Below are 11481 nucleotides of genomic sequence, written 5' to 3' on the forward strand. Positions count from 1 at the left end.
AAAAAAAAAGAAAAAAAGTATGAATTATTTTTATATAATTAATAAATTTTTATTTTGTCTTATTTTTTGGTTCCAAGAATTAATTTTGTTAGTTTTAGTATCATTTCTACTCATAATTTCAAATATACTAAATTCCATACAAATTTTAATTTTTATCAGAATTTCTTCATACTATGCAAGCTGATATCTGATTTTGGAATCGACTATTCTATACTAAATTCCATGCAAAATCGTTGAGAAGTTCGGAAATTTTATATGAACTCACATGGGAAATCTCATATTGAAAACTGGTATAATTTATAACAAAATTTCAAGTGCGCTTTAAAGTACACAGAGTTGGTGTAGGTTGTTATGATGTTAGACAAAATTGTAGATAATTTAATTTTGAACAAATTTGCCGAATATATCATTCATATTAAATTTGTGGTTTTTGAATTATAGACATATTTATTACATTAGTGCATACAACTTTGTTTCCGCCTTTTTTCAATGCAAATTCTTTACAAAAAAGGTGAAAGCAAAGTTGTATGTTTTTAAATAGTTTTTTAAAGTATACCGAGTTGTTGGAAGACATCATAATGTTAGTAAAGATTGTGAATTGTTTAATTTTGTACAAGTTTTCCTCACACATCATCAATATTAATCAAATGGTTTAAGATTTACGAAAGATTGAAGATATAAATGTACTACAAATGCGCTGAAATTTACTTGGTGTTTTATAATTTAGATTTTAAAGTATATCGAGTTGCTGTAAGGTATATAATGTTAAGCAACATTGTTGATTACTTAATTTTGAACACACTTGCCGAATACACCATTCATATTAAACGAATGCTTTTAAAGTTATGGGCATATTTATTACATTAGTACAAAACTATAAGTATCAACACGTACAACTTTGCTTCCGCCGTTTTTACTATGAGAGTTCTTCATAATAAAGGCCGAAGCAAAGTTGTATGCTATTAAATGCATTTTAAAGTATACCGAGTTGCTGTAGAGTTTAAATAATGTTAGACAATATTGTTGATTATTTAATTTTAAATAAATTCGTCGAAGGCATCATTAATATTAAACGAATGATTTAAAAGTTAAAAGCGAATAAATAAAAATATGTACTAGGTATACTGAAATCCAAAGCTAGATTTCACTACAAACACTATGCAAAAAATCCTAAAAAAACTTCAGTTTGTATGGAAACTAGTATACTTTATACCCAAATTATTCACGTACTTTATTTCAATTGCGTTTTTTAAATATACCGAGTTGCTTTAGAGTCGTTTATCATTAGAAACTTTTGTTGGTGGATTATTTTTGAACAAATTCGCCGAATACACCATTCGTATTAAACGAATGGTTTTAGAATTATAGGCATATATACTAAATTAGTGCAACAATTTGAGTATTAAGACGTACAACTTTGCTTCCGCCGTTTTTTCAATACGAGTTCTTTAGAATAAGGGCAGAAGCAAAGTTGTATGTTTTCAAATGCGTTTTAAAGTACACCGAGTTGCTTTAGGACTAAATGATGTTAGACAAAATTGTTAAATATTTAATTTAAATAAATTTGCCAAACATTTCATTCAATTTCAACGAACCGTTTAAAAGTGACAATAGATATGATATTTAAATCCGCGTTTCTGTAATTTTACCCAGTGTCCCTCAAACTTAATAAATCCTTTAACGATGCATATTCTTTTTTTAGTCGTCGTCGTGTGCTTCTGTTTAATAAAACAACAAGTGCACCACCAAGTCAGTCGACTGTCGACTATACTAATTTAACATTTGAACGAACATTTTAACGGCCATGTGTTCCTTTTCGTTGTTTACACAGACGGAGGCCGAGTTACAATTTTAATGGACGGACCTTCTTTTACTGTATACAGTAAATGCATTCTTTTTTAAATTTAAATACGAATCTACACACGAATAGACACCTATACACATTAATAACAATAATACAAATATATAAAATAATAAATTAATATTGTTAACAAAATGTCTGCTTGACAGTTGAGAGCGTCCATCTTGATTTTTCAACTGTCATTAAATATTATTAAAAAGTTATTCGAAAAATTTGCCTTTTATTTTAAAATGCACTCTTTATGTACAAACACAGAGAGAAATCATAATGAATATAATTATTATAACAAATTATAATTGTTAACAAAATAACTGTTTGACAGTTGGGAGTATCCATCTTGATTTTACAACTGTCATTTAATATTCGTTATTTTTTAATTTTCTTTTTGCTCTATACATATTCTTTTGTAATTTTAAATACGAATATACATACAAATATACAGATATACACATTATTAAGTATATATAATAATAAATTAAAATTGTTAACAAAATGTCTGCTTGACAGTTGAGAGCATCCATTTTGATTTTTGATCTTTTATTTGATATTCATTATTTTTATTATTTCATTATTCATTATTTTTAATGAATTACAGATTACAATACAGATTCTTTTTCAATTTCAAATACAGCCTATATAAATATTGTTGTTAATCTCTTACTGCAATATATTATTGTATTATTGTTAACAAAATAATAATTTGACAGTTGAGAGCGTCCATCTTGTATTTAATACTTGATAACATAAAATTTTTCTTTTACTGTATATAAGTTTGATCTTAATTTTAAATAATATAAAATATAAAATTATTATTAATAATGACTCAAAACAACATTGATGTTAATAATTCAAAACAAATTATAATTTTTAACAAATTTACTGCTTGACAGTTGAGAGCAACCATCTTGGATTTTCAACTGTCATTAAATATTATTAAAAAGTTATTCGAAAAATTTGCCTTTTATTTTAAAATGCACATTTTATATACAAACACAGAAAGAAATCACAATGAATATAATTATTATAACAAATTATAAATATTAACGAAATTCTTGCTTGACACTTGAGAGCGTCCATCTTGATTTTACAATTATTTTTTAATAATGCATTTTTTTAAATTTCTTTTAGTTATGTACAGATTGAATTTTAACTTTAAATACGAACATTCTCACACTTAAATACATAATTAATTATTATTGCTAATACTTTTTAACAAATTGTAATTGTTAACAAAATAACTGCCTGACAGTTGAGAGCGTCGATCTTGAATTTTCATTTTCATTGTCATTTAATATTTAATATTTGATATTTTCCAAATTTTCTTTTAATTGTGTACAGATTCTTTTCTAATTTTAAATACGAACTTACACATCACACACATATGTAAATAATTAGTAATTTTAATCATTTTTAATAAATTGTAATTGTTAACGCAAAATTACGTGTTGACAGTTGAGAGCATCCATCTTAAGTTGTCAATTGTCAGTTAATAAATTAATTTTTATTTTCTCTTATAACTGTAAAGAAATTATTTTTTATTTTAAATTAGATCGTTCACAAAGATAAATATATAATCAATTATTATTGCTAATACTTTTTAACAAATTATAATTGTTAACAAAATTGCTGCTTGACAGTTGAAAGCATCCATCTTGAACTCCATCCTCAACTGTCAACATTAGATATTCTTCATTAGATTTTCCCTTTTATAAAAAAAACTAATGTATATATAATAATAAATACTATGTATATTATACTATATACATATGTATAAATACTATGTATATTATATAATTATAAAAAGTTATATTTGTTAAAAGAAGTGAAGTCAGTGACAGTTGAGAGCGACCATCTTGAATTTCAACTGTCATTTAATGTTCGTTATTTTTAAAATCGCTAAGAAATTTTATATTTTTGATAGAAACGATTTGTTAGTTTCATATTATGTCGACGTTTCAAGTCATTCTGATTCGTTTGGCTCTAAAATTTAGAAAAAACCAACGACACGTTGTCTATTGATGGTTCAATTAAAAGACCATGATTCAAATTGGTTAATTTATTCCAAAAGTAAATTTTTAGTCTATCCTCTTAATGTGTCGATAATTCACATGGTCGTAGAACGGAAGGAGATCTAAAAGTGTTCCGGAATTTATGTTTTGTTTTAAATTGAAAACGTTGTAAGTTGTGTTTTGTTTGAACATGTTTAAAATTCTCGATAACAGGATGCTGGTTTATGCACCAAATAAATTCTCGAGTAGGCACCTCTAGCTAGATGTTGTATATATATATATATATATATATATATATATACATGTGCACATTCATATCTTTGTATATGTTCGTATTTATAAAAAATATTCCAAAATAACCAATATTAAGTGACAGTTGAAAATTCAAGATGGACGCTCTCAACTGTCAAACTTTTGTTAACAAATTAACAAATAAATTATTCAGAGCAATGATGATAATATTTTATATAATTATATATATATATATATATATATATATGCGTGTGTATATATTAAAAATTGAAAATAAATTTGTACAAAATATAAAAACAATTAAAAATATTTATTATTAATTGACAGTTAAAAATGCAAGATGGACGCTCGCAACTGTCAAACAATTATTTTGTTAACAATTATAATTTGTAAAAAGTCATTAGCAATAATAGTTAATTATATATTTATGTGCGTGTGAACAATCAAATTTGAAATTAATAAATAATCTGTATACAATTAAAAGAGAAAATTGAAAATAAAAATATTAACTGACAATCGACAACTTAAGATGGATGCTCTCAACTGTCAAGCACTTATTTTGTTAACAATTATAATTAGCTAAATGCGATTAGCAATAATAGGTATATATATTTATGTGTGTGTGAACGATCTAATTTAAAATAAAAAATAATCTGCATGCAGTTAAAAGAGAAATTAAAAATAAATTTATTAACTGACAATTGACAACTTAAGATGGACGCTCTCAACTGTCAAGAAGTGATTTTCTTAACAATAATATAATAATACATTGTAGTAAGTGATTGACAACAATATTTGTATATGCTGCATTTGATATTGAAAAATAATCTGTATTCATTAAAAGAAAATAATAAAAATAACGAATATCAAATAAAAGATCAAAAATCAAAATGGATGCTCTCAACTGTCAGACAGACATTTTGTTAACAAATATTATTTATTATTATATATACTTATTAATGTGTATATCTCTATATTTGTATGTATATTCGTATTTAAAATTACAAAAGAATATGTATAGAGTAAAAAGAACATTAAAAAATAAGTTTTAAATGACAGTTGAAAATTCAAAATGGATACTCTCAACTGTCAAGCAGACATTTTGTTAACGATTATAATTTGTTAAAAGTTATTAGCAATAATAATTAATTATGGATTTAAACATGGTTTGCAAATGTTTGCATTTAAAATTAAAATTTAATCTGTATACAACTAAATGAAATAAATAATATTTAAATTATTAAATGACAGTTGAAAAATCAAGATGGATGCTTTCAACTCTCAAGCAGTTATCTTATTATCAGTAATAAATTGTTATAAGCTATTAAATATAATGAAATATATATGTATATATATATATATATATATATATATATATATATATTACCATAAATATGATCTTTTATTATTTTTAATTTATGCACCAGAGACGTCTTTCGTTTCGTAATCTCGAAACGAAATCTGATATCTGTCAAAACAAGTATTTCAATAATCTCGAATTCCGAAGTTGAAGTAACCCAACCGATGAAACCCGATACTCCGCGATGTAAATAATAATTCACGTCAAAAGTGAGGTTAACCGTGAACCTTAAGGATATAATTGATATTAAACTAAACTTATTCGCGCCTCCGCAAATATGTGGTTCCTTAGTTCCTTTTACCTTTATCTTATCTTTTTCCTGTGAAATTTAAGATAACAATCTATCCTTGAGGTCCCCTAAAACGTTTTACTTCACTCATGAATCGTTTACATAGAAAAAAAGGTGAAAAAACGAAAAAAAAACGCTTCTTGAAATTCCTTCTCGTCTCGAAATGTTTATGTACGACGTCTGCTGTTTTTTTCTTCTCGGTAAATAGAAATTCTTAGGCTCGGTCCAAATGATAAAAGAATTGGTGTTAAAGGAATAGATTGAAAATAGTATTAGAAACATTTTTTTTGGAAATTTACAAAATAAATATGGATTTGTAAGATGAAGAAAGGACATTACTGGCGAGAAAATTAAATACTGACCTACGTGAAAGGACTCACAAAATTAACACAAGTTATGAAAAAGAACTCTACTGACGAGCAGAATAAATACTGACCTAGATAAAGAGAGGACTCTACTGACAAACAAATTTAAATATAAATCTAGAAAATAGAGTAAAACGAGCAAATTAAATGTCAACTTACAAAATACGGTAAGGACTCTACTGACAAGCAAATTTAAATATTGATATAGAAGGTGAAGAAAGGACTTTACTGACCAGCAAAATAAAAGTCAACTTAAAATATAAAAAGGACTCTACTGACGAGCAAAATAAAAGTCAACTTTGAAGACAAAGAGAGGACTCTACTGACGAGCAATTATATTAACATCTTGCAAAATGAAGAAAGGATTCTACTGACAAGCAAAATAAATACTGACCCACGTGATAAAAAGAGGACTCGACTGCAAAGCAAAATCAAAGTCAACCTAGAAGTCGAAGAAGGACTCTACTGACGAGCAAACAAAAGTAAACCTAGAAGTTAAAATGACTCTACTGACGATCAAAATAAAAGTCAAGTTGAAAATGGGACTCTACTGACAAGCAAATTGAATAACAATCTAGAGTTCTAGAAAATAAATAAAGAACTCTACTGACGAGTAAAATAAATACTGACCTAGGTGATAAAAAGATGACTTTACTGATGAGCAAATTAAATATCAACTTCAAAAATGAAGGATTCTACTGACGAGAAAAATATAGGTCAACCTATAAGTAGAAAAAGGACTCTACTGATGAGCAAAATAGAAGTCAATCTAGAAGTCGAAAAAGGAACTCGACTGACAATCAAATTTAAATTTGACTGACAATCAATAAAAGTCAACCCAGAAGTTGAAAAAGGACTCTACTGACGAGCAAATTAAAAGTCAACCTAGAAGTAGAAAAGGGACTCTACTGACCAGCAAAATAAATACTGACCTAGGTGATAAAAAGAGGATTCTACTGATGAGTAAATTAAAAATAAACCTAAAATATTAAAAAGGACTCTACTGACAAGCAAAATAAACGTCAATCTATCTAGATATAAAAAAGACCTTACTGACGAGCAAATTAACTTGGAAAATAGATTATCAAAAGGACTCTACTGACAAGCAACATCAATGCCAACCTAAAAGATATAAAAAGGACTCTACTGACGAGCAAATAGAACTAGAAAATTTTTATTTCGCATTGTGTTCTTTTACTGATTGTTTTAATTGAATTTTGAAGGACCAAATTTGTTGTAAACACTTTAATTGGTAAATTTATGTATTTATTTTCTGTTGATTACAAATTATATTCGTATTTACATGTATAATAAGTTCAATATTGGTTTTGATAACATATTGATTGACTTGATTTATTTGTATGATTCGGCGCGATTGATGATTTTTTGTTGCACCCTTTGATATGGCGCGAACAAATTGTTTTGTTTCATAAAATATATTCACGAACAAGTCATTGTATATTTTTTTAAATTCGATATCACCCACATTTTAAACTTTTTCCATTCAATTATACTAAATTAATGTAAATTAATCTCTAATTAATTTTAGGCATACCTCAGAAAAAATGTATGTATGGGTGTGTGTGTAACATAATGTAATATAACAAAATACATTTTTCTTCAAAAAGTCTTTTTTTTTTCAAAAAAATGTAAGTTTTTGTCAAAATTTATAGTACCTCAAAAATCTAATTTCTGAAGAGTAAATTTTGTTCAATAATGTTGATCTTTTTAAAAAAATAATAATTTTTGGTAGGGGAAGTTCCAGCAATTTGCCTTAAGGCACGATGCCCTAATTGCCATAAGACAGAATTCCACTTACAGCTAGTTTCATTTTTTAATGACAATTGTCTAATGTGTGTAACTCTAGCCTAAGAATATTTCGTCAGTACACCTATCGGTAATGCAGTAGTCGTTTCTTCAGAGCGCACCTCCTGTCTAAATAAACATTTAACATGCGGTGCCTCCGCCTGCACCTCCTGCTGCACCTCTTCCTGCTCCAACGAATATACAAATTATATAAATGCAGATGCACATGCACATGCAGACAAGAGTTTTATAAAGTTGTTAAAAACGAGAAAACATAAATAATCGGAAGTGAGGTATTCAAATCGATTATAAAAAGGAAACGTGGAGTCCTCTTTCTATCACATCAATATTTAATTTGCTTGTCAGTAGAGTCCTTTTTATATCTAGATAGATTGACTTCTATTTTGCTTGTCAGTAGAGTCCTTTTTTATCTTCTAGGTTGACTTTCATTTTGCTTGCCAGTAGAGTCCTTTTTTATCTTCTAGGTTGACTTTTATTTTGCTCGTCAGTAGAGTCCTTTTTTATCTTCTAGGGTTACTTTTAATTTGCTCGTCAGTAGAGTCCTTTTTATATCTAGATAGATTGACATTTGATTTTGCTCGTCAGTAGAGTCCTTTTTAACTTCTAGGTCGACTTATATTTTGCTCGTCAGTAGAGTCCTTTTGATCATCTATTTTTGTATTTATTTTGCTCGTCAATAGAGTCCTTTTCATATCTAGATAGATTGACATTTATTTTGCTCGTCAGTAGAGTCCTCTTTATATCACATCAATATTTAATTTGCTTGTCAGTAGAGTCCTTTTTATATCTAGATAGATTGACTTCTATTTTGCTTATCAGTAGAGTCCCTTTTTATCTTTTGGGTCAACTTCTACTTTGATTGTTCTTAGTTTGTAATCTTATTGATCAGAGATACGGACTCTAGGCGAATGAACATTATTGACTAAGTGAGAAATTTATAAAGTAGAAAAAAAAACCTACGAAATCAGAGACATGGACAGCAATGTTATTAATTCATATCAGTTATTTCCTACTTTATTCATATAGTAAATTGATAAATAAAGATACTAAATGCTCTGCAAGGATCAGAGACATGGACTCTTCCTGAAAATGAAAAAACTAATCTCTATCCACTGAATTAACAGAATATATTAAAAAATTATTTAATTAATGACCATATAAAATGTTCAGTACAAAACAGAGATATGGACTCTAGGTAACAGACGGAAGTAAAGAGAGGATTTCAGTATAATAATCATTATTAATAATAATTTATATAAATTATTCTAGAATGTACATTTTTACTTAAAATTCTTCAAACGTTTTTTCGTGAATTTGAATATTTTTGTAAACAAAATTACAAAAGATTTCTTGAAACGAAAACGTACGTGAGGGCTTGAACGACACACTCGTCGCATATAAATTAAGAGTATATATATATATATATATATATATATATATATATATATATATTGTTAAAAATTGTGATCTTTATAATTATAAATAATAGTCATAAGTAAATTCATTTGAACGATGTCTAATCCCAAGTAACGGTAAATATTGCGAATATTTTGTACATCTGCAAGACAGCCCTTAATAAAAGTTTACGATAGCTCATGTACCCTCGGCGAGCTATCATAAAACTAAAAATATTCGAAATATTTTTAAAAATGTAAAAATATAAAGTTATTTAATCCTGAACTGTTGAAGAAGTAACAACTAAAATATTATAATAAAGCGCGAAATAAATTTTTGTATCTAAATGAATTCGTTGATTTCACACACTTCCAGAAGAACTACAAATGTTCCAATTCTCGTCGTTAAGTATTCCAAATAAAAGTCTAATCTACTCAAAAAAGTTATTAAAAATTGGTTACATTTAATTATTAATTAGTAAATTTATTACTAACGTCTCTTCAATATATACATGTATATATATGCCACTCACACCTAGTTAATTATTCTTTTCACAATATACATTTTAGTTTTTGTATAAACAAAAAAATATAGTTTGACTTTAAAACGTCACAAATGACATTTAAAATTTAAAAAAAAAATTAGTAAAAATGCTGATTTCAAAATAATTCCAAATTTGGTGGTGCATAAAAATGCACATTTAAACAATTGGTCAAAATTACAAAAAATTAAAAAAAAAAACACGGAGGTATGAAAATAATAATAATAATAATTTAAAAATTAATAATGTTATATTATATTGTTGGCATATCAGAGATGGCGCATGTGTGCACAGTACGTACAAGACACAATAAGTACAAGATGGTTCGTACGAGTCGTAAAGTTCTGCAAGAACTCTGCAGAATTCGTAAAATAATTATTGTTCTTTTAACTTTTTCAAGAACGGAGTTCTTTCTTTGCGGATAGAACTCCAAACACAAACAAACCATCATATCATATACATTAATAATTACTTGGTACTAATTTAATTATGTCGTGTAATGAAATTAGTACTAGAACATGTTCTAGCGTTGCTACAAGTCTGTTCTTTCAAGAACATCGTTGTAATCTGTTCTAGAATAATATTTGTTGAAATAGTTTGAAGGAGTTTTATATGTTGTAAATAAGAACGAAAATGCTACGGATAGTCTGAAAATGTTCTAGATAGTATGAAAACACTTCAGCTAGTCTGAATACGTTCTAGATAGTACAAAAATGTTCTAGATACTTCAACAATGCACTAGATATTCTAAAATTGTCTTAAATAATATGAAAATATTCTTAATAGTTTGAAACAAAGTATTCTTAATAGTCTAAAAATATTCTATATAGGCTAAAAATGTCCTAGATAGTCTAAAAATGTTTTAGATATTTTGAAAATGTTCTAGATAGCCTGAAAATATTTCAGATCACCCAAACATATTTTTCTAGATTAGTATATTCGTCTAAAAATGTTCTAGCTACATAATCTGAAAATATTCTTGAAGTTTGAAAATGTTCTAGATAGTCCAAAAATGTTCAAAATAGCTCTAAAATGTTCAAAATAGCTTTAAAATGTTTTACATCGTCTAAAAATGCTTTGGTCAAAAAAGGTTTTAGATAGTATGAATATAGATAGAATGGTTTAGATTATCTGAAAATGTTGTAGGTAGTTTTAAAATGTTGTACATTTTTTGAAAATGTTCTAGATAGCTCAAAAATTTTGTAGATAGTCTTGAAATGTTCTAGATAGTTTGAAACCTCCAAAGAACAAACTATAGCTCACAAAATTGCCTAAAATCCATATCGTCTTTTCAAGAATTTAATCAAAACGAGTTTGGTCGTCAGTAGTGTTCCTTTTTTAAAAGTCCATATCTTTGATCAAGTAAAAAGACAAACTCCAAATGTATTTAGCAATCTATTTGTTTATTTATTTATTCATTCATAAGCAAGCTAACGGCTCAATAATAATAAATCATTATTTCAATTATTATCGAATTATTTCAGGCTCTTGCCAAGATATCTATCAATTTCTTTCTCGTCAATAGAGTCCCTTTTTTAATTACATCTTTTTTTATTTTCCATAAAATATTTTTGTAATTTTG

At 26.8% G+C, this 11481-nt stretch overlaps 1 non-coding gene across 1 annotated transcript; it reads left to right on the forward strand.

Moving 5' to 3' along the window:
• Positions 1-10268: 10268 nt before the first annotated feature.
• LOC113387112 lies at positions 10269-10333 on the forward strand. The gene has a single exon (XR_003368078.1). It is a non-coding gene; the product is annotated as a U7 small nuclear RNA (small nuclear RNA).
• Positions 10334-11481: the final 1148 nt, after the last annotated feature.

The sequence above is a fragment of the Ctenocephalides felis genome, unplaced genomic scaffold (assembly GCF_003426905.1).
Source record: "Ctenocephalides felis isolate EL2017-DRISC unplaced genomic scaffold, ASM342690v1 CF-g0.4_SCAFFOLD_03571, whole genome shotgun sequence".
Taxonomy (NCBI): Eukaryota; Metazoa; Arthropoda; class Insecta; order Siphonaptera; family Pulicidae; genus Ctenocephalides; species Ctenocephalides felis.